Below are 27,672 nucleotides of genomic sequence, written 5' to 3'. Positions count from 1 at the left end.
TCACATTTCTTAGCAAAAATCACTTATACCATCAATAGTGCAAATTGCAGATAGAGCTCAAATTCAAAAAAGAAAGACATATTCATGTTCCCCCGGGTTAGGGAAACCCCAAAATACATGAGTTTTCTGGATCTTATCTGTCCCTGTGCAGTTGGCCCAGGACATATCTCGCATTTGTTAGGAAAAATCAATTATACCATGAAAAGTGAGCATAGTTAGTTCAAATTCAAAATTCAAAAAACAAACACATATTCATATTCCCCTACGTCAGGGAAGCAAAAAAAAACATGAATATTTAGGATCTGATCTGTCCCTTTCGACTTGGCCCAGGGTATAACTCACATTTGTTAGGAATAATCCATTATACCATCAATATTGAAAATTGCAGATAGAGGTCAAATTCGAAAAACAAAGACATATTCATGTTCTCCCGGGTCAGGGAAGCCCACAAAAACATGAGTTTTCGGAATCTGATCTGTCCCTTTGGAGTTTGGCCACGGCATATGTCGAATTTGTCAAGAAAAATCCTTTATACCATGAGAAGTGAAAATTGAAGATAGAACTCAAATTCGAAAAACAGAGACCTATTCATGTTCCGTCGGCTCAGGGAAACCCAAAAATACATGAGTTTTCTGGATCTTATCTGTCCCTGTGCAGTTGGCCCAGGAGATATCTCGCATTTGTTAGGAAAAATCCTTTATACCATCAATCGTGCAAATTGGAGATAGAGCTCAAATTCGAAAAAGAAAGACATATTCATATTCCCCTGGGTCAGGGAAAGCCAAAAAACCCAGCATCTGATCTGTCCCTGTGGAGTTGGCCCAGAGCATATCTCGCATTTGTTAGGAAAAATTCCTTATACAATCAAAAGTGCAAATTGCAGATTGAACTCAAATTTGAAGAACAAACACATATTTATGTTTCCCCGGGTCTGGGAAGCCCTCCAAAAAGAGTTTTCTGGATCTGGTCTGTCCCTGTGGAAAAATCCCATATACCATGAAAAGTGCAAATTACAGATAGAGCTCAAATTTGAAGAAGAAACACATATTTATGTTCCCCCAGGTCAGGGAAACCCTCCAAAAAAAGAGTTTTCTGGATCTGGTCTCTCCCTTTGGATTTGGCCCAACAGATACCTCGCATTTGTTAGGAAAAATCCATTATACCATAAAAATAGGAGGCAGAGATCAAATTCGAAAAACAAAGACAAATTCATGTTCCCCTGGGTTAGGGAAACCCCAAAAAACATGAGTTTTTGGGATCTGATCTGTCCCTGTGGAGTTGGCCCTCGGCATAACTCGCATTTGTTTGGAAAAATCCCATATACCATGAAAAGTGCAAATTCCCCCGGGTCAGGGAAGCCCAAAGAACATGAGTTCCCTGGATCAGATCTTTCCCTGTGGAGTTGGCCAAGGGCATATCTCACATTTCTTAGGAAAAATCACTTATACCATCAATAGTGCAAATTGCAGATAGAGATCAAATTCGAAAAAGAAAGACATATTCACGTTCCCCGGTTCAGGGAAGCCCAAAAAACATGAGTTTTATGGTTCGGATATGTCCCTGTGGAGTTGGCCCAGAGCATATCTCGCATATGTTAGGAAAAATCCCATATACCATGAAAAGTGGAAATTGGAGATAGAGCTCAAATTCGAAAAAGAAGGACATATTCACGTACCCTGGTTCAGGGAAGCCCAAAAAACATGAGTTTTCTGGATCTGGTCTGTCCCTGTGGAGTTGGCCCAGGACATATCTCACATTTGTTAGGAAAAATCCCATATACCATGAAAAGTGGAAATTGGAGATAGAGCTCAAATTCGAAAAACAGAGACATATTCATGTTCCGTCGGCTCAAAGAAACCCAAAAATACATGAGTTTTCTGGATCTTATCTGTCCCTGTGCAGTTGGCCCAGGAGATATCTCGCATTTGTTAGGAAAAATCCTTTATACCATCAATCGTGCAAATTGGAGATACAGCTCAAATTCAAAAAAGAAAGACATATTCATGTTCGGGACCTGATCTTTCCCTGTGCAGTTGGCGCATGGCATATCTTGCATTTGTTAGGAAAAATCCCATATACCATGAAAAGTGAAAATTGCAGATAGAGGTCAAATTCGAAAAACGAAGACGTATTCATGCTCCCCTATGTCGGGGAAACCAAAAAAAATGTGAGTTTTTGGGATCTGATCTCTCTGTTTGGAGTTGGCCCAGGGCATAACTGGCATTTCTTAGGAAAAATCACTTATACCATCAATAGTGCAAATTGCAGATAGAGCTCAAATTCGAAAAAGAAAGACATATTCACGTTCCCCGGTTCAGGGAAGCCCAAAAAACATGAGTTTTATGGTTCGGATATGTCCCTGTGGAGTTGGCCCAGAGCATATCTCGCATATGTTAGGAAAAATCCCATATACAATGAAAAGTGCAAATTACAGATAGAGCTCAAATTTGAAGACGAAACACATATTTATGTTCCCCCAGGTCAGGGAAACCCTCCAAATAAAGAGTTTTCTGGATCTAGTCTCTCCCTTTGGAGTTGGCCCAACTGATACCTCTCATTTGTTAGGAAAAATCCATTATACCATAAAAATAGGAGACAGAGATCAACTTCGAAAAACAAAGAGAAATTCATGTTCCCCCGGGTTAGGGAAACCCAAAAAAACGTGAGTTTTTTGGGATCTGATCTGTCTCTTTGGAGTTGGCAAAGGGCATAACTTGCATATGTTAGGAAAAATCCCATATACCATGAAAAGTGCAAATTGCAGATAGAGCTCAAATTTGAAGAAGAAACACATATTTATGTTCCCCCAGGTCAGGGAAACCCTCCAAAAAAAGAGTTTTCTGGATCTGGTCTCTCCCTTTGGAGTTGGCCCAACTGATACCTCGCATTTGTTAGGAAATATCCATTATACCATAAAAATAGGAGACAGATATCAAATTCGAAAAACAAAGGCAAATTCATGTTCTCCCGGGTTAGGGAAACCCCAAAAAACATGAGTTTTTGGGATCTGATCTGTCCCTGTGGAGTTGGCCCTCGGCATAACTCGCATTTGTTTGGAAAAATCCCATATACCATGAAAAGTGCAAATTGCAGATAGAGCTCAAATTTGTATAACAATCACATATTTATGTTCCCCCGGGTCAGGGAAAAACTGCAAAAAAAGAGTTTCCTGGATCTGGTCTCTCCCTTTGGAGTTGGCCCAGCTCATATCTCGCATTTGTTAGGAAAAATCCATTATAGCTTGAAAAGTGCACATAGGAGATAGAGCTCAAATTCAAAAAACAAACACATATTCATATTCCCCTGGGTCAGGGAAGAGCAAAAAAACATGAATATTTAGGATCTGATCTGTCCCTTTGGACATGGCCCGGGGTATAACTCGCTTTTGTTAGGAAAAATCCCATATATAATGAAAAGTGAAAATTGGAAATAGAGCTCAAATTAAAAAAAAAGATATATTCATATTCCCCTGGGTCAGGGAAGCCCAAAAAACATGAGTTTCCTGGATCTGATCTGTCCCTGTGGAGTTGGCCCAGGGCATATCTCACATTTCTTAGGAAAAATCACTTATACCATCAATAGTGCAAATTGCAGATAGAGCTAAAATTCAAAAAAGAAAGACATATTCATATTCCCCTGGGTCAGGGAAACCCAAAAAACATGAGTTTTCGGCATCTGATCTATCCCTGTGGAGTTGGCCCAGAGCATATCTCGCATTTGTTAGGAAAAATCCCTTTGTACCATCAATATTGCAAATTGCAGATAGAGGTCAAATTTGAAAAACAAAGACATATTCATGTGCCCCCTGGTCAGGGAAACCAAAAAAACATGAGTTTCTGGGATCTGATCTGTCCCTTTGAGCTCTATCTGCAATTTGCACTATTGATGGTATAAGGTATTTTTCTTAACAAATGTGAGATATGTCCTAGGCCAACTCCACAAGGACAGATGAGATCTGGAAAATTCATGTTTTTTTGGGCTTCCCTGAACCGTGGGAATATGAATATATCTTTGTTTTTCTAATTTGAGCTCTATCTGCAATTTGCACGATTGATGGTATAACGGATTTTTCCTAACAAATGCGAGATATCAGTTGGGCCAACTCCAAGGGGAAAGACCAGAGCGTTCCCCCTGACCTGGGGGAACATAAATATGAGTTTCTTCTTCAAATTTGAGCTCTATCTGTAATTTGAACTTTTCATGGTATATGGGATTTTTCCTAACATATGCAAGTTATGCCCTGGGCCAACTCAAAAGGGACAGATCACATCCCATCCCAAAAACTCATGTTTTTTTGGGTTTCTGTGACCCGGGGGAACATGAATATGTCTTTGTTTTTCAAATTTGAGCTCAATCTCCTATTTGCACTTTTCATGGGATATGGGATTTTTCCTAACAAATGCGAGATATGTCCTGGGGACAGATAAGGGACAGATAAGATCCAGAAAACTCCTAACATATGCAAGTTATGCCCTTTGCCAACTCCAAAGGGACAGATCACATCACAAAAACTCATGTTTTTTTCAGTTTCCCTGACCCAGGGGAACATGAATATGTCTTTGTTTTTTGAATTTGACCTCGATCTGCAATTTGCAATATTGATGGTATAAGGGATTTTTCCTAACAAATGCACGATTTGCCCTGGGCCAACAGCACAGGGACAGATGAGATCCTGAAAACTCATGTTTTTTTTCGTTTTCCCTGACTTGGGGGAATATGAATATGTCTTTCTTTTTCGAATTTGAGCTTTATCTGCAATTTGCACTATTGATGGTATAAGTGATTTTTCCTAGGAAATGTTAGATATGCCCTAGTCCAACTCCACAGGGAAAGATCTGATCCAGGGAACTCCTGGATTTTTCAGTTTCCGTAACCAAGGGCAACATGAATATGTGCTTGTTTTTCAAATTGGAGCTCTATCTGCAATTTGCACTTCTCATGGTATAAGGGATTTTTCCTAACAAATGCGTGTTATGCCCTGGGCCCACTCCACAGGGACAGACCAGATCCAGAAAACTCTTTTTTTGGTTGGCTTCCCTGAAACTGGGGAGCTTAAATATGTTTTTGTTTGTCAAATTTGAGCTCTATTTGCAATTTGCACTTTTCATGGTATATGGGATTTTTCCTAACAAATGCGAGTTATGCCCGTGGCAAACTCCACAGGGAAAGATCAGGTCCCGAAAACTCATTGTTTTTTGGGTTTCCCTGACCCGGGAGAACATGAATATGTCTTTCTTTTTCGAATTTGAGCTCTATCTCCAATTTCCAGGATTGATGGTATAAGGGATTTTTCCTAACAAATGCGAGTTATGCCCAGGGCCAACTCCTCAGGGACAGATCAGATCCCAAAAACACATGTTTTTTTGGGTTTCCCTGACTTGGAGGAACATGAATATCTCGCATTTTTTAGGAAAAATCCCATTTACCACGAAAAGTGAAAATTGCACATAAAGCTCAAATTCGAAAAACAAAGACATGTTCATGTTCCCCAAGGTCAGGGAAACCAAAAAAATGTTAGTTTCCTTGATCTGATCTGTCCCTGTGGAGTTGGCCCAGGGCATATCTCACATTTCTTAGGAAAAATCCCTTATACCATCAACAGTGCAAATTGCAGATAGAGGTCAAATTCGAAAAACAAAGACATATTCATGTTCCTCCAAGTCAGGGAAACCCAAAAAAACATGAGCTTTTGGGATCTGATGTGTCCCTGTGCAGTTGGCCCAGGACATATCTCACATTTCTTAGGAAAAATCCCTTATACCATCAATCGTGCAAATTGCAAATAGAGCTCAAAGTTGAAGAACAAAGACATATTCACGTTCTCTCGGGTCAGGGAAACCCCCCAAAAATTGAATATTTAGGATCTGATCTGTCCCTTTGGAGTTGGCCCAGGGTATAACTAGCATTTGTTAGGAAAAATCCCATATACCATGAAAAGTGCACATAAGAGATAGAGCTCATATTCGAAAAACAAAGACATATTCATATTCCCCCAGTTAAGGGAAGCCCAAAAAAACATGAATTCTCCAGATCTGATCTGTCCCTGTGGAGTTAGCTGAGGGCATATCTCGCATTTGTTAGGAAAAATACCATATACCATGACAAGTGAAAATTGGAGATAGAGCTCAAATTTGAAGAAGAAACACATATTTATGTTCCCCCAGGTCAGGGAAACCCTCCAAATAAAGAGTTTTCTGGATCTGGTCTCTCCCTTTGGAGTTGGCCCAACTGATATCTCGCATTTGTTAGGAAAAATCCATTATACCATAAAAAGTGAACATAGGAGATAGAGTTCAAATTCTAAAAAAACACATATATTCATATTCCCCTGGGTCATGGAAGCCCAAAAAAACATGAATATTTAGGATCTGATCTGTCCCTTTGGAGTTGGCCCAACTCATATCTTGCATTTGATAGTAAAAGTCCATTATACCTTGAAAAGTGCACATAAGAGATAGAGCTCAAATTCAAAAAACAAAGACATATTCATATTCCCCCGGTTCAGGGAAGCCCAAAAAAACATGAATTCTCCAGATCTGATCTGTCCCTGTTGAGTTAGCTGAGGGCATATCTGGCATTTGTTAGGAAAAAAACATGAGTTTTCGGGACCTGATCTCTACCAAATAGAGCTCAAACTTGAAAAACAAACACATATTTAAGTTCCCCCATTTCAGGGAAGCCCTACAAAAAAAGAGTTTTCTGGATCTGGTCTGTTCCTGTGGAGTGGGCCCAGGGCATAACACGCATTTGTTAGGAAAAATCCCTTATACCATGAGAAGTGCAAATTGCAGATAGAGCTCAAATTCGAAAAACAAGCACATATTCATGTTCCCCTGGGTCAAGGAAGCCCAAAAAACTTGAGTTTTTGGGATCTGATCTTTCCCTTTGGAGTTGGCCCAGGGCATAACTCGCATTTGATAGGAAAAATCCCTTATACCATGAAAAGTGAAAATTGGAGATAGAGCTCAAATTCAAAAAAACAAAGACATATTCATGTTCTCCCGGGTCAGGGAAGCCCACAAAAACATGAGTTTTCGGAATCTGATCTGTCCCTTTGGAGTTTGGCCACGGCATATCTCGAATTTGTCAAGAAAAATCCTTTATAACATGAGAAGTGAAAATTGGAGAAAGAACTCAAATTCAAAAACAGAGACATATTCATGTTCCGTCGGCTCAGGGAAACCCAAAAATACATGAGTTTTCTGGATCTTATCTGTCCCTGTGCAGTTGGCCCAGGAGATATCTCGCATTTGTTAGGAAAAATCCATTATACCATGAAAAGTGAACATAAGAGATAGAGTTCAAATTCAAAAAACAAAAACATATTCATATTCCCCCGGTTCAGGGAAGCCCAAAAAAACATGAATTCTCCAGATCTGATCTGTCCCTGTTGAGTTAGCTGAGGGCATATCTGGCATTTGTTAGGAAAAAAACATGAGTTTTCGGGACCTGATCTCTACCAAATAGAGCTCAAACTTGAAAAACAAACACATATTTAAGTTCCCCCATTTCAGGGAAGCCCTACAAAAAAAGAGTTTTCTGGATCTGGTCTGTTCCTGTGGAGTGGGCCCAGGGCATAACACGCATTTGTTAGGAAAAATCCCTTATACCATGAGAAGTGCAAATTGCAGATAGAGCTCAAATTCGAAAAACAAGCACATATTCATGTTCCCCTGGGTCAAGGAAGCCCAAAAAACTTGAGTTTTTGGGATCTGATCTTTCCCTTTGGAGTTGGCCCAGGGCATAACTCGCATTTGATAGGAAAAATCCCTTATACCATGAAAAGTGAAAATTGGAGATAGAGCTCAAATTCAAAAAAACAAAGACATATTCATGTTCTCCCGGGTCAGGGAAGCCCACAAAAACATGAGTTTTCGGAATCTGATCTGTCCCTTTGGAGTTTGGCCACGGCATATCTCGAATTTGTCAAGAAAAATCCTTTATAACATGAGAAGTGAAAATTGGAGAAAGAACTCAAATTCAAAAACAGAGACATATTCATGTTCCGTCGGCTCAGGGAAACCCAAAAATACATGAGTTTTCTGGATCTTATCTGTCCCTGTGCAGTTGGCCCAGGAGATATCTCGCATTTGTTAGGAAAAATCCATTATACCATGAAAAGTGAACATAAGAGATAGAGTTCAAATTCAAAAAACAAAAACATATTCATATTCCCCCGGTTCAGGGAAGCCCAAAAAAACATGAATTCTCCATATCTGATCTTTCCCTGTGGAGTTGGCCCTGGGCATAACTCGCATTTGTTAGGAAATATCCCATATACCAAGGAAAGTGCAAATAGGAGATCGAGCTGAAATTTGAAAAACAAAGAAATATTTATGTTCCACCGGTTCAGGGAAGCCCCCCAAAAATGACTTTTTCGGATCTGATCTGTCCCTGTTGGGTTAGCTGAGGGTATATCTCGCATTTTTTAGGAAAAATCCCATATACCATGACAAGTGAAAATTGGAGATCGAGCTCAAATTCAAAAAAGAAGCACATATTCATGTTCCCCTGGGTCAGGGAAACAAAAAAAACCCATTAGTTTCCTTGATCTTATCTGTCCCTGTGGAGTTGGCCCAGGGCATATCTCACATTTCTTAGGAAAAATCACTTATACCATCAATACTGCAAATTGCAGATAGAGCTCAAAATCGAAAAAGCAAGACATATTCACGTTCCCCGGTTCAGGGAAGCCGAAAAAAACATGAGTTTTCTGGCTCGGATATGTCCCTGTGGAGTTGGCCCAGAGCATATCTCGCATATGTTAGGAAAAGTCCCATATACCATGAAAAGTGCAAATTGCAGATAGAGCTCAAATTTGAAGAAAAAAGACATATTTATGTTCCACCGGGTCAGGGAAGCCCCCCCAAAAATGACCTTTTTGGATCTGATCTCTCCCTGTCGAGATGGCCCAGGGCATAACTCGCATTTGTTAGGAAAAATCCCTTATACCATCAATCGTGCAAATTGGAGATAGAGCTCAAATTCAAAAAAGAAAGACATATTCATGTTCAACCGGGTCAGGGAAACCCAAAATCTTGAGTTTTCGGGACCTGATCTTTCCCTCTGCAGTTAGCGCATGACATATCTCGCATTTGTTAGGAAAAATCCCATATACCATGAAAAGTGCAAATTGCAAATAGAGCTCAAATTCGAAAAACAAGCACATATTCATGTTCCCCTAGGTCAGGGAAGCCCAAAAAAGTTGAGTTTTTGGGATCTGATCTGTCCCTTTGGAGTTGGCCCAGGGCATATCTCGCATTTGTTAGGAAAAATCCCTTATACCATGAAAAGTGCAAATTACACATTGAGCTCAAATTTGAAGAAGAAACACATATTTATGTTCCCCCAGGTCAGGGAAACCCTCCGAAAAAAGAGTTTTCTGGATCTGGTCTCTCCCTTTGGAGTTGGCCCAACTGATATCTCGCATTTGTTAGGAAAAATCCATTATACCATAAAAAGTGAACATAGGAGATAGAGTTCAAATTCGAAAAACAAACACATATTCATATTCCCCTGGGTCAGGGAAGCCCAAAAAAACATGAATATTTAGGATCTGATGTGTCCCTTTGGAGTTGGCCCAGGGTATAACTCGCATTTGTTTGGAAAAATCCCATATACCATGAAAAGTGCACATAGGAGATAGAGCTCAAATTCGAAAAACAAAGACATATTCATGTTCCCCAGGGTCAGAGAAACCAAAAAAAACATGGGTTTCCTGGATCTGATCTGTCCCTTTGGAGTTGGCCCAGGGCATAACACGCATTTGTTAGGAAAAATTCCTTATACCATGCGAAGTGCAAATTACAGATAGAGCTCAAATTTGAAGAAGAAACACATATTTATGTTCCCCCAGGTCACGGAAACCCTCCAAAAAAAGAGTTTTCTGGATCTGGTCTCTCCCTTTGGAGTTGGCCCAACTCATACCTCGCATTTGTTAGGAAAAATCCATTATACCATAAAAATAGGAGACAGAGATCAAATTCGAAAAACAAAGACAAATTCATGTTCCCCCGGGTCAGGGAAACCCAAAAAAACATGAGTTTTTGGGATCTGATCTGTCCCTGTGGAGTTGGCCCTGGGCATAACTCGCATTTGTTTGGAAAAATCCCATATACCATGAAAAGTGCAAATTGCAGATAGAGCTCAAATTTGTATAACAATCACATATTTACGTTCCCCCGGGTTAGGGAAACCCTGCAAAAAAAGAGTTTCCTGGATCTGGTCTCTCCCTTTGGAGTTGGCCCAACTCATGTCTCGCATTTGTTAGGAAAAATCCATTATAGCTTGAAAAGTGCACATAGGAGATAGAGCTCAAATTTGAAAAACAAACACATATTCATATTCCCCTGGGTTAGGGAAGAGCAAAAAAACATGAATATTTAGGATCTGATCTGTCCCTTTGGAGATGGCCCGGGGTATAACTCGCTTTTGTTAGGAAAAATCCCATATATGATGAAAAGTGAAAATTGGAGATAGATGTTGTGATTCAGGGTCAGCCTGTGGGTTCGGCAGTTGGGTCGGACGACTCAGAGGAGGAGGGGGGTGTTGAAGACCTTGCTGAGGGGGTTGAAGATCTTGCTGATGATAGCCCTCAGGCAGGCCCTTCCCACTTGGTCACCATGGAGACCCAGCTGTGTGAGCCTGACAGTGTGGATGAAGATGACCCACAGCTGGCCCTGTTCAAGGACGCCCGACGCAGGAGGCAGTCAAGTAGGAGTAAACAGAGGAAGGCTGTGGGGCTTCTCGGAAGGAGGCAGAGAGAGGCCACGCCCTGAACTCTTTATAAAGGGAATGTGTGGGGAGGGCTGGTTTGCTGAAAGCAACCGCTCAGATAGTGTTTCAAAGCTCCTGTATCTTGGTTCGTGTCTTGTTTGTTTTTTGTAGTAATAAATTTGGCAGACGTAATTCCAGCCTCTTGCCGTTTGTAAAGGGGTTGCCTTTTCTGCAGGGCCGGTAGCAGGCTGGTACAGAACAATAGAGCTCAAATTTTAAAAAAAGACATATTCATATTCCCCTGGGTCAGGGAAGCCCAAAAAACATGAGTTTCCTGGATCTGATCTGTCCCTGTGGAGTTGGCCAATCACTTATACCATCAATAGTGCAAATAGAGATAATAACACAATATGGGAAGGTTTCTGGATTTAAAGTAAATATACAGAAAACTAAAATTTTGGCTAGAAATATGACAGTTTCGCAGAAGGCTCTCTTAGAAGGATTAACTGGATTTGAGATTGTTAAAAGGGTTAAATATTTGGGGGTGATTTTGTCGCCCTCTAATACAAAGCTATATAAAAATAATTATGAAAAGTTATGGGGGAAAATTCAAAAAGAACTGGAGAGTTGGGAAAAATTGCAATTGTCTTTGTTGGGACGGATCGCAGCAGTGAAAATGAATGTCCTGCCCAAATTTTTATTCTTATTTCAAATGATACCGATTCTTAAGAAAGATTCTAACTTGGAGGAATGGCAGCGTGGTATCAATAAATTTGTGTGGGCAGGGAAAAAGCCACGAGTTAAACTTAAGATTATGCAGGATACTCGTGAGAGAGGTGGCCTTAAAATGCCTAATTTTAAATTATATTATGAAGCTGCTGCACTAGTAGGAATAAGTGATTGGATTAATTTGACACAATCGAGGTTATTAAATCTTGAGGGCCATGATCTGTTGTTTGGCTGGCATGCATATTTGTTGTATGATAAGAAGGTAGATACTGTGTTTAGGATGCATATTTTAAGACAGGCATTGCTGAGAGTTTGGAAGAAGTATAGACATAAGTTAAGCAGCAAGATACCATTGTGGGCAATCCCAAAACACGCAATAGAAAATATACATGCTGGTTTCAAACATGATGAGACTACTTACAAGGAAATTTTAAGTTTGGAAAGGAATATTTGGTGCTTGAAATCATATAGTTTCTTGCGAGAAGAGAAGGTTGTTCAGACTTGGTTTCAATATATTCAGTTACAGGCCAGGTGGAAAGAAGACCAAAAAAATGGATTTGCAACGACTGATGAAAATTTGATAAAGCAAATTAGAAATCAAGGACCAGCACATATTAAACGGATATATCTTGCATTGATAGAGATCGATTCAGAAACAGAGCTTGTTAAGGATTGTATGATAAAATGGGCCCAAAACATTCAGGAAGTTATTACAATGGACACGTGGGAAAAGATCTGGGTGAGGAATGTAAAATTCACTCAAGCTCAAAGTTTAAGAGAGAACTTTTACAAAATGTTTTATAGATGGCATCTAGATCCTAAAAAGCTTGCAAGTATGTATCCGAATTATCAGCCTAAATGTTGGAGGTGTGGTGATGAAGAGGCAACATATTTTCACATATGGTGGACATGTAAAAAGGTCAAGGCTTTTTGGATAAAAGTCTGGTGGAATATGCAGAAGATTTTTAAACGGAGGATAAAGTTTTGTCCGCAATTTTTTTTGTTGGGAATAATTGTTGACGCTACAGTTGTGGACTCTAAGTTGATGCTGAATTTAGTTACGGCAGCAAGACTTTTGATAGGTCAATATTGGAAGAAAGAGGAACTGCCGACTATACAAGAGTGGATTTTAAAGGTTTCCGACTTGGCAGAGATGGCGAAGATTTCGGCCTATTTGAAAGATTACTCGCAAGAACATTATATTATGGAATGGAGAAAATGGATTGAGTTTATCCAGAATAAGTATAGGGTCAAGAAGTTTTATCTAGCATTTGAATAAGTCTTCTTTCGTTTTCTTTTTTCTTTTTTTATTTTGTCTTCTATATATATTTAATAATGCTAAGTTTTGTTTGATCCTATATAAGTTAGAGAGTGATGGATTTTAGAATTTATAGTTGTTAGTATATGGTTGTTTATGATTGCCTTTTTATATATATATACCTTGTATTTAGCTCTGGGAAGTCCGGGGGGGGGAGGGGGGTTAGGGGGAGGTGGGGGGGGAGGAGGGAGGGGGGGAGGGGGGGGAAGGGGGGAGGTAGGGAGGGGAGGTAGGGAGGGGGAAGGGGGTTTTTTAAAGGAAAACTGTATTTTTAAAACTTTTCAATTAAAAAAAAAATAGTGCAAATTGCAGATAGAGCTCAAATTCGAAAAAGAAAGTCATATTCATATTCCCCTGGGTCAGGGAAACCCAAAAAACATGAGTTTTCGGCATCTGATCTATCCCTGTGGAGTTGGCCCAGAGCATATCTCGCATTTGTTAGGAAAAATCCCTTGTACCATCAATATTGCAAATTGCAGATAGAGGTCAAATTTGAAAAACAAAGATATATTCATGTGCCCCCTGGTCAGGGAAACCAAAAAAAACGTGAGTTTCTGGGATCTGATCTGTCCCTGTGGAGTTGGCAAAAGGTATAACTCACATTTGTTAGGAAAAATCCATGAGAAGTGGAAATTGGAGATACAGCTCGGTTTCAGGGAAGCCAACCAAAAAAAGAGTTTTCTGGATCTGGTCTCTCCCTGTGGAGTGGGCCCAGGGCATAACACGCATTTGTTAGGAAAAATCCCTTATACCATGAGAAGTGCAAATTGCAGATAGAGCTCCAATTTGAAAAACAAGCACATATTCATGTTGCCCTTGGTTACGGAAACCGAGAAAACCAGGAGTTCCCTGGATCAGATCTTTCCCTGTGGAGTTGGACTAGGGCATATATAACATTTCCTAGGAAAAATCACTTATACCATCAATAGTGCAAATTGCAGATGAAGCTCAAATTCGAAAAAGAAAGACATATTCATATTCCCCCAAGTCAGGGAAAACGAAAAAAAACATGAGTTTTCAAGATCTCATCTGTCCCTGTTCTGTTGGCCCAGGGCAAATCGTGCATTTGTTAGGAAAAATCCCTTATACCATCAATATTGCAAATTGCAGATAGAGGTCAAATTCAAAAAACAAAGACATATTCATGTTCCCCTGGGTCAGGGAAACTGAAAAAAACATGAGTTTTTGTGATGTGATCTGTCCCTTTGGAGTTGGCAAAGGGCATAACTTGCATATGTTAGGAGTTTTCTGGATCTTATCTGTCCCTTATCTGTCCCCAGGACATATCTCGCATTTGTTAGGAAAAATCCCATATACCATGAAAAGTGCAAATAGGAGATTGAGCTCAAATTTGAAAAACAAAGACATATTCATGTTCCCCCGGGTCACAGAAACCCAAAAAAACATGAGTTTTTGGGATGGGATGTGATCTGTCCCTTTTGAGTTGGCCCAGGGCATAACTTGCATATGTTAGGAAAAATCCCATATACCATGAAAAGTGCAAATTACAGATAGAGCTCAAATTAGAAAAACAAAGATATATTCATATTCCCACGGTTCAGGGAAGCCCAAAAAAACATGAATTTTCCAGATCTCATATGTCCTTGTGGAGTTGGCCTAGGACATATCTCGCATTTGTTAAGAAAAATACCTTATACAATCTCCAAATTGGAGATAGAGCTCAAATTCAAAAAAGAAAGACATATTCATGTTCCCCAGGGTCAGGGAAACCAAAAAAACCATGGTTTTCCTTGATCTGATCTGTCCCTGTGGAGTTGGCCCAGGGCATATCTCACATTTCTTAGGAAAAATCACTTATACCATCAATACTGCAAAGTGCAGATAGAGCTCAAAATCGAAAAAGCAAGACATATTCACGTTCCCCGGTTCAGGGAAGCCAAAAAAAACATGAGTTTTATGGTTCAGATATGTCCCTGTGTATTTGGCCCAGAGCATATCTCGCATATGTTAGGAAAAGTCCCATATACCATGAATAGTGGAAATTGGAGTTAGAGCTCAAATTTGAAGAACAAACACATATTTATGTTCCCCCGGGTCTGGGAAGCCCTCCAAAAAGAGTTTTCTGGATCTGGTCTGTCCCTTTGGAGTTGGCCCTACTCATATCTCACATTTGTTAGGAAAAATCCGTTATACCATCAATCGTGCAAATTGCAGATAAAGCTCAAATTAGAAAAACAAAGACATATTCATATTCCCACAGTTCAGGGAAGCCCAAAAAAACATCAATTTTCCAGATCTCATCTGTCCCTGTGGAGTTGGCCTAGGACATATCTCGCATTTGTTAAGAAAAATCCGTTATACCATCAATCGTGCAAATTGCAGATAAAGCTCAAATTCGAAAAACAAAGACATATTCATGTTCTCCCTGGTCAGGGAAGCCCTCCAAAAAAAGGGTTTTCTGGATCTGGTCTGTCCCTTTGGAGTTGGCCCAAAGGGCTCATAGTGGATAAAGCTCAAATTCAAAAAAGTAAGACATATTCATGTTTCCCCGAGTGAGGGAAACGGGAAAAACCATGAGTTTTCGGGATCTGATCTTTCCCTTTGGAGTTTGCCCAGGGCATATCTCGCATTTGTTAGGAAAAATCCCATATACCATGAAAAGTTCAAATTGCAGATAGAGCTCAAATTTGAAGACATATTTATGTTCCACCGGGTCAGGGAAGCCCCCCAAAAAATGACCTTTTTGGATCTGATCTCTCCCTGTCGAGATGGCCCAGGGCATAACTCGCATTTGTTAGGAAAAATCCCTTATACCATCAATCGTGCAAATTGGAGATAGAGCTCAAATTCAAAAAAGAAAGACATATTCATGTTCACCCGGGTCAGGGAAACCCAAAAAAACTTGAGTTTTCGGGACCTGATCTTTCCCTCTGCAGTTAGCGCATGACATATCTCGCATTTGTTAGGAAAAATCTCTTATACCATGAAAAGTGAAAATTGGAGAAAGAGCTCAAATTCGAAAAACAAAAACATATTCATCTTCCCCCGGGTTAGGGATCTGATCTGTCCCTGTGGAGTTGGCCCTGGGCATATCTCGCATTTGTTAGGAAAAATTCCTTATACAATGAAAAGTGCAAATTGCAGATTGAACTCAAATTTGAAGAACAAACACATATTTATGTTCCCCCGGGTCTGGGAAGCCCTCCAAAAAGAGTTTTCTGGATCTGGTCTGTCCCTGTGGAGTTGGCCAAGGGCATATCTCGCATTTGTTAGGAAAAATCCCTTATACCATGAAAAGTGCAAATTGCAAATAGAGCTAAAATTTGAAAAACAAAGACATATTCATGTTCCCCCGGGTTAGGGAAACCCAAAAATACATGGGCTTTCTGGATCTTATCTGTCCCTGTGCAGTTGGCCCAGGACATATCTCGCATTTGTTAGGAAAAATCCATTATATCATGAAACGTGAACATAGTTAGTTAGTTCAAATTCGAAATTCGAAAAACAAACACATATTCATATTCCCCTACATCAGGGAACTGATCTGTCCCTTTCGACTTGGCCCAGGTTATAACTCGCATTTGTTAGGAAAAATCCATTATACCATCAATATTGAAAATTGCAGATAGAGGTCAAATTCGAAAAACAAACACATATTCATGTTCTCCCGGGTTAGGGAAGCCCACAAAAACATGAGTTTTTGGAATCTGATCTGTCCCTTTGGAGTTTGGCCACGGCATATCTCATATTTGTCAAGAAAAATTCTTTATACCATGAGAAGTGAAAATTGGAGATAGAGCTCAAATTCAAATAAGAGAGACATATTCATGTTCCGTCGGGTCAGGGAAACCCAAAAACACATGAGTTTTCTGGATCTTATCTGTCCCTGTGCATATCTTATCTTATCTGTCCCATGGCATATCTCACATTTGTTAGGAAAAATCCCATATACTATGAAAACTGCAAATTGCAGATAGAGCTCAAATTTGAAGAACAAAGACATATTTATGTTCCACCGGGTCAGGGAAGCCCCCCCAAAAATGAATTTTTCGGATCTGATCTCTCCCTGTCGAGTTGGCCCAGGGCATAACTCGCATTTGTTAGGAAAAATCCCTTATACCATCAATCGTGCAAATTGGAGATAGAGCTCAAATTCAAAAAAGAAAGACATATTCATGTTTACCTGGGTCTGGGAAACCCAAAAAAACTTGAGTTTTCGGGACCTGATCTTTCCCTCTGCAGTTAGCGCATGGCATATCTCGCATTTGTTCGGAAAAATCCCATATACCACGAAAAGTGAAAATTGGAGAAAGAGCTCAAATTCGAAAAACAAAAACATATTCATCTTCCCCCGGGTTAGGGATCTGATCTGTCCCTGTGGAGTTGGCCCTGGGCATATCTTGCATTTGTTAGGAAAAATTCCTTATACAATGAAAAGTGCAAATTGCAGATTGAACTCAAATTTGAAGAACAAACACATATTTATGTTCCCCCGGGTCTGGGAAGCCCTCCAAAAAGAGTTTTCTGGATCTGGTCTGTCCCTTTGGAGTTGGCAGAGGGCATATCTCGCATTTGTTAGGAAAAATCCATTATATCATGAAACGTGAACATAGTTAGTTAGTTCAAATTCGAAATTCAAAAAATAAACACATATTCATATTCCCCTGGGTCAGGGAAGCCCAAAAAAACATGAATATTTAGGATCTGATCTGTCCCTTTCGACTTGGCCCAGGTTATAACTCGCATTTGTTAGGAAAAATCCATTATACCATCAATATTGAAAATTGCAGATAGAGGTCAAATTCGAAAAACAAAGACATATTCATGTTCTCCCGGGTCAGGGAAGCCCACAAAAACATGAGTTTTCGGAATCTGATCTGTCCCTTTGGAGTTTGGCCACGGCATATCTCGTATTTGTCAAGAAAAATTCTTTATACCATGAGAAGTGAAAATTGGAGATAGAGCTCAAATTCAAATAAGAGAGACATATTCATGTTCCGTCGGGTCAGGGAAACCCAAAAAACAATGAGTTTTTGGGATGGGATGTGATCTGTCCCTTTTGAGTTGGCCCAGGGCATAACTTGCATATGTTAGGAAAAATCCTATATACCATGAAAAGTGCAAATTACAGATAGAGCTCAAATTAGAAAAACAAAGATATATTCATATTCCCACGGTTCAGGGAAGCCCAAAAAAACATGAATTTTCCAGATCTCATATGTCCTTGTGGAGTTGGCCTAGGACATATCTCGCATTTGTTAAGAAAAATACCTTATACAATCTCCAAATTGGAGATAGAGCTCAAATTCAAAAAAGAAAGACATATTCATGTTCCCCAGGGTCAGGGAAACCAAAAAAACCATGGTTTTCCTTGATCTGATCTGTCCCTGTGGAGTTGGCCCAGGGCATATCTCACATTTCTTAGGAAAAATCACTTATACCATCAATACTGCAAAGTGCAGATAGAGCTCAAAATCGAAAAAGCAAGACATATTCACGTTCCCCGGTTCAGGGAAGCCAAAAAAAACATGAGTTTTATGGTTCAGATATGTCCCTGTGGATTTGGCCCAGAGCATATCTCGCATATGTTAGGAAAAGTCCCATATACCATGAATAGTGGAAATTGGAGTTAGAGCTCAAATTTGAAGAACAAACACATATTTATGTTCCCCCGGGTCTGGGAAGCCCTCCAAAAAGAGTTTTCTGGATCTGGTCTGTCCCTTTGGAGTTGGCCCTACTCATATCTCACATTTGTTAGGAAAAATCCGTTATACCATCAATCGTGCAAATTGCAGATAAAGCTCAAATTAGAAAAACAAAGACATATTCATATTCCCACAGTTCAGGGAAGCCCAAAAAAACATCAATTTTCCAGATCTCATCTGTCCCTGTGGAGTTGGCCTAGGACATATCTCGCATTTGTTAAGAAAAATCCGTTATACCATCAATCGTGCAAATTGCAGATAAAGCTCAAATTCGAAAAACAAAGACATATTCATGTTCTCCCTGGTCAGGGAAGCCCTCCAAAAAAAGGGTTTTCTGGATCTGGTCTGTCCCTTTGGAGTTGGCCCAAAGGGCTCATAGTGGATAAAGCTCAAATTCAAAAAAGTAAGACATATTCATGTTTCCCCGAGTGAGGGAAACGGGAAAAACCATGAGTTTTCGGGATCTGATCTTTCCCTTTGGAGTTTGCCCAGGGCATATCTCGCATTTGTTAGGAAAAATCCCATATACCATGAAAAGTTCAAATTGCAGATAGAGCTCAAATTTGAAGACATATTTATGTTCCACCGGGTCAGGGAAGCCCCCCAAAAAATGACCTTTTTGGATCTGATCTCTCCCTGTCGAGATGGCCCAGGGCATAACTCGCATTTGTTAGGAAAAATCCCTTATACCATCAATCGTGCAAATTGGAGATAGAGCTCAAATTCAAAAAAGAAAGACATATTCATGTTCACCCGGGTCAGGGAAACCCAAAAAAACTTGAGTTTTCGGGACCTGATCTTTCCCTCTGCAGTTAGCATATCTCGCATTTGTTAGGAAAAATCTCTTATACCATGAAAAGTGAAAATTGGAGAAAGAGCTCAAATTCGAAAAACAAAAACATATTCATCTTCCCCCGGGTTAGGGATCTGATCTGTCCCTGTGGAGTTGGCCCTGGGCATATCTCGCATTTGTTAGGAAAAATTCCTTATACAATGAAAAGTGCAAATTGCAGATTGAACTCAAATTTGAAGAACAAACACATATTTATGTTCCCCCGGGTCTGGGAAGCCCTCCAAAAAGAGTTTTCTGGATCTGGTCTGTCCCTGTGGAGTTGGCCAAGGGCATATCTCGCATTTGTTAGGAAAAATCCCTTATACCATGAAAAGTGCAAATTGCAAATAGAGCTAAAATTTGAAAAACAAAGACATATTCATGTTCCCCCGGGTTAGGGAAACCCAAAAATACATGGGCTTTCTGGATCTTATCTGTCCCTGTGCAGTTGGCCCAGGACATATCTCGCATTTGTTAGGAAAAATCCATTATATCATGAAACGTGAACATAGTTAGTTAGTTCAAATTCGAAATTCGAAAAACAAACACATATTCATATTCCCCTACATCAGGGAACTGATCTGTCCCTTTCGACTTGGCCCAGGTTATAACTCGCATTTGTTAGTAAAAATCCATTATACCATCAATATTGAAAATTGCAGATAGAGGTCAAATTCGAAAAACAAACACATATTCATGTTCTCCCGGGTTAGGGAAGCCCACAAAAACATGAGTTTTTGGAATCTGATCTGTCCCTTTGGAGTTTGGCCACGGCATATCTCATATTTGTCAAGAAAAATTCTTTATACCATGAGAAGTGAAAATTGGAGATAGAGCTCAAATTCAAATAAGAGAGACATATTCATGTTCCGTCGGGTCAGGGAAACCCAAAAACACATGAGTTTTCTGGATCTTATCTGTCCCTGTGCATATCTTATCTTATCTGTCCCATGGCATATCTCACATTTGTTAGGAAAAATCCCATATACTATGAAAACTGCAAATTGCAGATAGAGCTCAAATTTGAAGAACAAAGACATATTTATGTTCCACCGGGTCAGGGAAGCCCCCCCAAAAATGAATTTTTCGGATCTGATCTCTCCCTGTCGAGTTGGCCCAGGGCATAACTCGCATTTGTTAGGAAAAATCCCTTATACCATCAATCGTGCAAATTGGAGATAGAGCTCAAATTCAAAAAAGAAAGACATATTCATGTTTACCTGGGTCTGGGAAACCCAAAAAAACTTGAGTTTTCGGGACCTGATCTTTCCCTCTGCAGTTAGCGCATGGCATATCTCGCATTTGTTCGGAAAAATCCCATATACCACGAAAAGTGAAAATTGGAGAAAGAGCTCAAATTCGAAAAACAAAAACATATTCATCTTCCCCCGGGTTAGGGATCTGATCTGTCCCTGTGGAGTTGGCCCTGGGCATATCTTGCATTTGTTAGGAAAAATTCCTTATACAATGAAAAGTGCAAATTGCAGATTGAACTCAAATTTGAAGAACAAACACATATTTATGTTCCCCCGGGTCTGGGAAGCCCTCCAAAAAGAGTTTTCTGGATCTGGTCTGTCCCTTTGGAGTTGGCAGAGGGCATATCTCGCATTTGTTAGGAAAAATCCATTATATCATGAAACGTGAACATAGTTAGTTAGTTCAAATTCGAAATTCAAAAAATAAACACATATTCATATTCCCCTGGGTCAGGGAAGCCCAAAAAAACATGAATATTTAGGATCTGATCTGTCCCTTTCGACTTGGCCCAGGTTATAACTCGCATTTGTTAGGAAAAATCCATTATACCATCAATATTGAAAATTGCAGATAGAGGTCAAATTCGAAAAACAAAGACATATTCATGTTCTCCCGGGTCAGGGAAGCCCACAAAAACATGAGTTTTCGGAATCTGATCTGTCCCTTTGGAGTTTGGCCACGGCATATCTCGAATTTGTCAAAAAAAATTCTTTATACCATGAGAAGTGAAAATTGGAGATAGAGCTCAAATTCAAAAAAGAGAGACATATTCATGTTCCGTCGGCTCAGGGAAACCCAAAAATACATGAGTTTTCTGGATCTTATCTGTCCCTGTGCAGTTGGCCCAAGAGATATCTCGCATTTGTTAGGAAAAATCCTTTATACCATCAGTCGTACAAATTGGAGATAGAGCTCAAATTCAAAAAAGAAAGACATATTCATGTTCGGGACCTGATCTTTCCCTGTGCAGTTGGCGCATGGCGTAACTCACATTTGTTGGGAAAAATCCATGAAAAGTGAAAATTGGAGATAGAGCTCAAATTCGAAAAAGAAAGACATATTCACGTTCCCCGGTTCAGGGAAGCCCAAAAAAACATGAGTTTCCTGCATCAGATCTTTCCCTGTGGAGTTGGCCCAGGGCATATCTCACATTTCTTAGGAAAATCCCTTATACCATCAATATTGCAAATTGCAGATAGAGGTCAAATTCGAAAAACAAAGACGTATTCATGCTCCCGTGGGTCGGGGAAACCGAAAAAAACGTGAGTTTTTGGGATCTGATCTGTCTCTTTGGAGTTGGCAAAGGGCATAACTTGCACATGTTAGGAAAAATCCCATATACCATGAAAAGTGCAAATTACAGATAGAGCTCAAATTTGAAGAAGAAACACATATTTATGTTCCCCTGGGTCAGGGAAACCCTGCAAAATAGAGTTTTCTGGATCTGGTCTCTCCCTTTGGAGTTGGCCCAACTGATACCTCTCATTTGTTAGGAAAAATCCATTATGGCTTGAAAAGTGCACATAGGAGATAGAGCTCAAATTCGAAAAACAAACACATATTCATATTCCCCTGGGTCAGGGAAGAGCAAAAAAACATGAATATTTAGGATCTGATCTGTCCCTTTGGACATGGCCCGGGGTATAACTCGCTTTTGTTAGGAAAAATCCCATATATGATGAAAAGTGAAAATTGGAGATAGATCTCAAATTTTAAAAAAAAGACATATTCATATTCCCCTGGGTCAGGGAAGCCCAAAAATACATGAGTTTCCTGGATCTGATCTGTCCCTATGGAGTTGGCCCTGGGCATATCTCACATTTCTTAGGAAAAATCCCTTATACCATCAATAGCGCAAATTGCAGATAGAGCTCAAATTCGAAAAAGAAAGACATATTCATATTCCCCTGGGTCAGGGAAACCCAAAAAAACATGAGTTTCTGGGATCTGATCTGTCCCTGTGGAGTTGGCCCAGAGCATATCTCGCATATGTTAGGAAAAATCCCATATACCATGACAAGTGCAAATTGCAATTAGAGCTGAAATTCGAAAAACAAAGACATATTCATTTTCCCCTGGGTTAGGGAAACCAGGAAAACATGAGTTTCCTGCATCAGATCTTTCCCTGTGGAGTTTCTGGGATCTCATCTGTCCCTGTGGTGTTGGCCCAGGGCAAATCGTGCATTTGTTAGGAAAAATCCCTTATACCATCAATATTGCAGATTGCAGATAGAGGTCAAATTAAAAAAACAAAGACATATTCATGTTCCTCCGGGTCACGGAAACCCAAAAAAACATGAGTTTTTGGGACCTGATCTTTCCCTTTTGAGTTGGCCCAGGGCATAATTTGCATATGTTAGGAAAAATCCCATATACCATGAAAAGTGCAAATTACAGATAAAGCTCAAATTTGAAGAAGAAACACATATTTATGTTCCCCCAGGTCAGGGAAACCCTCCAAAAAAAGAGTTTTCTGGATCTGGTCGCTCCCTTTGGAGTTGGCCCAACTGATATCTCGCATTTGTTAGGAAAAATCCATTATACCATAAAAAGTGAACATAGGAGATAGAGTTCAAATTCGAAAAACAAAGACATATTCATGTTCCCCAGGGTCAGGGAAGCCCGAAAAAACATGAATATTTAGGATCTGATCAGTCCCTTTGGAGTTGGCCCAGGGTATAACTCGCATTTGTTAGGAAAAATCCCATATACCATGAAAAGTGCACATAGGAGATAGAGCTCAAATTCGAAAAACAAAGACATACTCATGTTCCCCAGGGTCAGGGAAACCAAAAAAACCATGGGTTTCCTGGATCGTATGTGTCCCTGTGGAGTTGGCCCAGGGTATAACACCCATTTGTTAGGAAAAATCCCTTATACCATGAGAAGTGCAAATTGCAGATGGTGCTCAAATTTGAAGAACAAAGACATATTTATGTTCCACCGGGTCAGGGGAGCCCCCCCAAAATGACTTTTTCGGATATGATCTCTCCCTGTCGAGTTGGCCCAGTTCATAACTCGCATTTGTTAGGAAAAATCCCTTATATCATCAATCGTGTAAATTGGAGATAGAGCTCAAATTCAAAAAAGAAAGACATATTCATGTTCCCCAGGGTCAGGGAAACCAAAAAAAACATGGGTTTCCTGGATCTTATGTGTCCCTGTGGAGTTGGCCCAGGGTATAACACGCATTTGTTAGGAAAAATCCCTTATACCATGAGAAGTGCAAATTGCAGATAGAGCTCAAATTCGAAAAACAAGCACATATTCATGTTCCCCTGGGTCAGGGAAGCCCAAAAAACTTGAGTTTTTGGGATCTGATCTGTCCGTTTGGAGTTTGGCCACGGGATATCTCGAATTTGTCAAGAAAAATCCTTTATACCATGAGAAGTGAAAATTGGAGAGAGAGCTCAAATTCGAAAAACAGAGACATATTCATGTTCCGTCGGGTCAGGGAAACCCAAAAATACATGAGTTTTCTGGATCTTATCTGTCCTTGTGCAGTTGGCCCATTGCATATCTCGCTTTTGTTAGGAAAAATCCCTTATATGATGAAAAGTGAAAATTGGAGATAGAGCTCAAATTAAAAAAAAAGACATATTCATATTCCCCCGGGTCAGGGAAGCCCAAAAAACATGAGTTTCCTGGATCTGATCTGTCCCTGTCGAGTTGGCCCAGTTCATAACTCGCATTTGTTAGGAAAAATCCCTTATATCATCAATCGTGTAAATTGGAGATAGAGCTCAAATTCAAAAAAGAAAGACATATTCATGTTTACCTGGGTCAGGGAAACCCAAAAAAACTTGAGTTTTCGGGACCTGATCTTTCCCTCTGCAGTTGGCGCATGGCATATCTCGCATTTGTTACCATGAAAAGTGCAAATTGCAAAAAGAGCTCAAATTCAAAAAACAAGCACATATTCATGTACCCCTAGGTCAGGGAAGCCCAAAAAACTTGAGTTTTTGGGATCTTATCTGTCCCTTTGGAGTTGGCCCAGGGCATATCTCGCATTTGTTAGGAAAAATACCTTATACCATGAAAAGTGAAAATTGGAGAAAGACCTCAATTTCGAAAAACAAAGACATATTCATCTTCCTCCGGGTTAGGGAAACCGAAAAAAACATGAGTTTCCTGGATCAGATGTTTCCCTTTGGAGTTGGCCCAGAGCATATCTCACATTTCTTGGGAAAAATCACTTATACCATGAATAGTGCAAATTGCAGACAGAGCTCAAATTCAAAAAAGAAAGCCATATTCATATTCCCCCGGGTCTGGGAAAACCAAAAAAACATGAGTTTTCGGGATCTCATCTGTCCCTGTGGTGTTGACCCAGGGCAAATCGTGCATTTGTTAGGAAAAATCCCTTATACCATCAATATTGCAAATTGCAGATAGAGGTCAAATTCAAAAAACAAAGACATATTCATGTTCCCCCGGGTCAGGGAAACCAAAAAAAACATGAGTTTTTGGGATCTGATCTGTCCCTTTGGAGTTGGCAAAGGGCATAACTCGCATTTGTTAGGAAAAATCCCATATACCATGAAAAGTGCAAATAGGAGATCGAGCTCAAATTTCAAAAACAAAGACATATTCATGTTCCTCCGGGTCACGGAATCCCAAAAAAACATGAGTTTTTGGGACCTGATCTTTCCCTTTTGAGTTGGCCCAGGGCATAATTTGCATATGTTAGGAAAAATCCCATATACCATGAAAAGTGCAAATTACAGATAGAGCTCAAATTTGAAGAAGAAACACATATTTATCTTCCCCCAGGTCAGGGAAACACTCCAAAAAAAGAGTTTTCTGGATCTGGTCGCTCCCTTTGGAGTTGGCCCAACTGATATCTCGCATTTGTTAGGAAAAATCCATTATACCATAAAAAGTGAACATAGGAGATAGAGTTCAAATTCGAAAAACAAACACATATTCATATTCCCCTGGGTCAGGGAAGCCCGAAAAAAAATGAATTCGCCAGATCTGATCTGTCCCTTTGGAGTTGGCCCAGAGTATAACTCGCATTTGTTAGGAAAAATCCAATATACCTTGAAAAGTGCACATAGGAGATAGAGCTCAAATTCGAAAAACAAAGACATATTCATGTTGCCCAGGGTCAGGGAAACCAAAAAAAACATGGGTTTCCTGGATCTGAACAAAAGCGAGTTATACCCCGGGCCATCTCCAAAGGGACAGATCAGATCCTAAATATTCATGTTTTTTGGGCTTCCCTGACCCAGGGGAATATGAATATGTGTTTGTTTTTCGAATTTGAGCTCTATCTCCTATGTGCACTTTTCAAGCTATAATGGATTTTTCCTAACAAATGCGAGATATGAGTTGGGCCAACTCCAAAGGGAGAGACCAGATCCAGGAAACTCATGTATTTTTGGGTTTCCCTAACCCGGGGGAACATGAATATGTCTTTGTTTTTCGAATTTCAGCTCTATTTGCAATTTGCACTTTTCATGGTATAAGGGATTTTTCCTAACAAATGCGAGATATGCCCTGGGCCAACTCCACAGGGACAGACCAGATCCAGAAAACGCTTTTTGGAGGGCTTCCCAGACCTGGGGGAACATAAATATGTGTTTGTTCTTCAAATTTGAGTTCAATCTGCAATTTGCACTTTTCATTGTATAAGGAATTTTTCCTAACAAATGCGAGATATGCTCTGGGCCAACTCCACAGGGACAGATCAGATGCTGGGTTTTTTTCAGTTTCCCTGACCCGGGGAAACATGAATATGTCTTTCTTTTTCGAATTTGAGCTTTATCTGCAATTTGCACTATTGATGGTATAAGTGATTTTTCCTAGGAAATGTTACATATGCCCTAGTCCAACTCCACAGGGAAAGATCTGATCCAGGGAACTCCTGTTTTTTTCGGTTTCCGTAACCAAGTGCAACATGAATATGTGCTTGTTTTTCTAATTGGAGCTCTATCTGCAATTTGCACTTCTCATGCTATAAGGGATTTTTCCTAACAAATGCGTGTTATGCCCTGGGCCCACTCCACAGGGACAGACCAGATCCAGAAAACTCTTTTTTTGGTTGGCTTCCCTGAAACCGGGGAGCTTAAATATGTTTTTGTTCTTCAAATTTGAGCTCTATTTGCAATTTGCACTTTTCATGGTATATGGGATTTTTCCTAACAAATTCGAGTTATGCCCATGGCAAACTCCAAAGGGAAAGATCAGGTCCCGAAAACTCATTGTTTTTTGGGTTTCCCTGACCCGGGAGAACATGAATCCCATTTACCACGAAAAGTGAAAATTGCACATAAAGCTCAAATTCGAAAAACAAAGACATGTTCATGTTCCCCAAGGTCAGGGAAACCGAAAAAATGTTAGTTTCCTTGATCTGATCTGTCCCTGTGGAGTTGGCCCAGGGCATATCTCACATTTCTTAGGAAAAATCCCTTATACCATCAACACTGCAAATTGCAGATAGAGCTCAAATTCGAAAAAGAAAGACATATTCATATTCCCCCAAGTCAGGGAAAACCAAAAAAACATGCGTTTTTGGGCTCTCATCTGTCCCTGTGGAGTTGGCCCGGGGCATATAGTGCATTTGTTAGGAAAAATCCCTTATACCATCAATATTGCAAATTGGAGATAGAGGTCAAATTCGAAAAACAAAGACATATTCATATTCCCCCAGTTAAGGGAAGCCCAAAAAAACATGAATTCTCCAGATCTGATCTGTCCCTGTGGAGTTAGCTGAGGGCATATCTCACATTTGTTAGGAAAAATACCATATACCATGACAAGTGAAAATTGGAGATAGAGCTCAAATTTGAAGAAGAAACACATATTTATGTTCCCCCAGGTCAGGGAAACCCTCCAAATAAAGAGTTTTCTGGATCTGGTCTCTCCCTTTGGAGTTGGCCCAACTGATATCTCGCATTTGTTAGGAAAAATCCATTATACCATAAAAAGTGAACATAGGAGATAGAGTTCAAATTCGAAAAACAAACACATATTCATATTCCCCTGGGTCATGGAAGCCCAAAAAAACATGAATATTTAGGATCTGATCTGTCCCTTTGGAGTTGGCCCAACTCATATCTTGCATTTGTTAGTAAAAGTCCATTATACCTTGAAAAGTGCACATAAGAGATAGAGCTCAAATTCAAAAAACAAAGACATATTCATATTCC

Source organism: Vipera berus, assembly GCF_964194415.1.
Source record: "Vipera berus genome assembly, chromosome: W".
In the NCBI taxonomy this organism is placed as follows: Eukaryota; Metazoa; Chordata; class Lepidosauria; order Squamata; family Viperidae; genus Vipera; species Vipera berus.
This window is presented reverse-complemented; position numbering follows the sequence as displayed.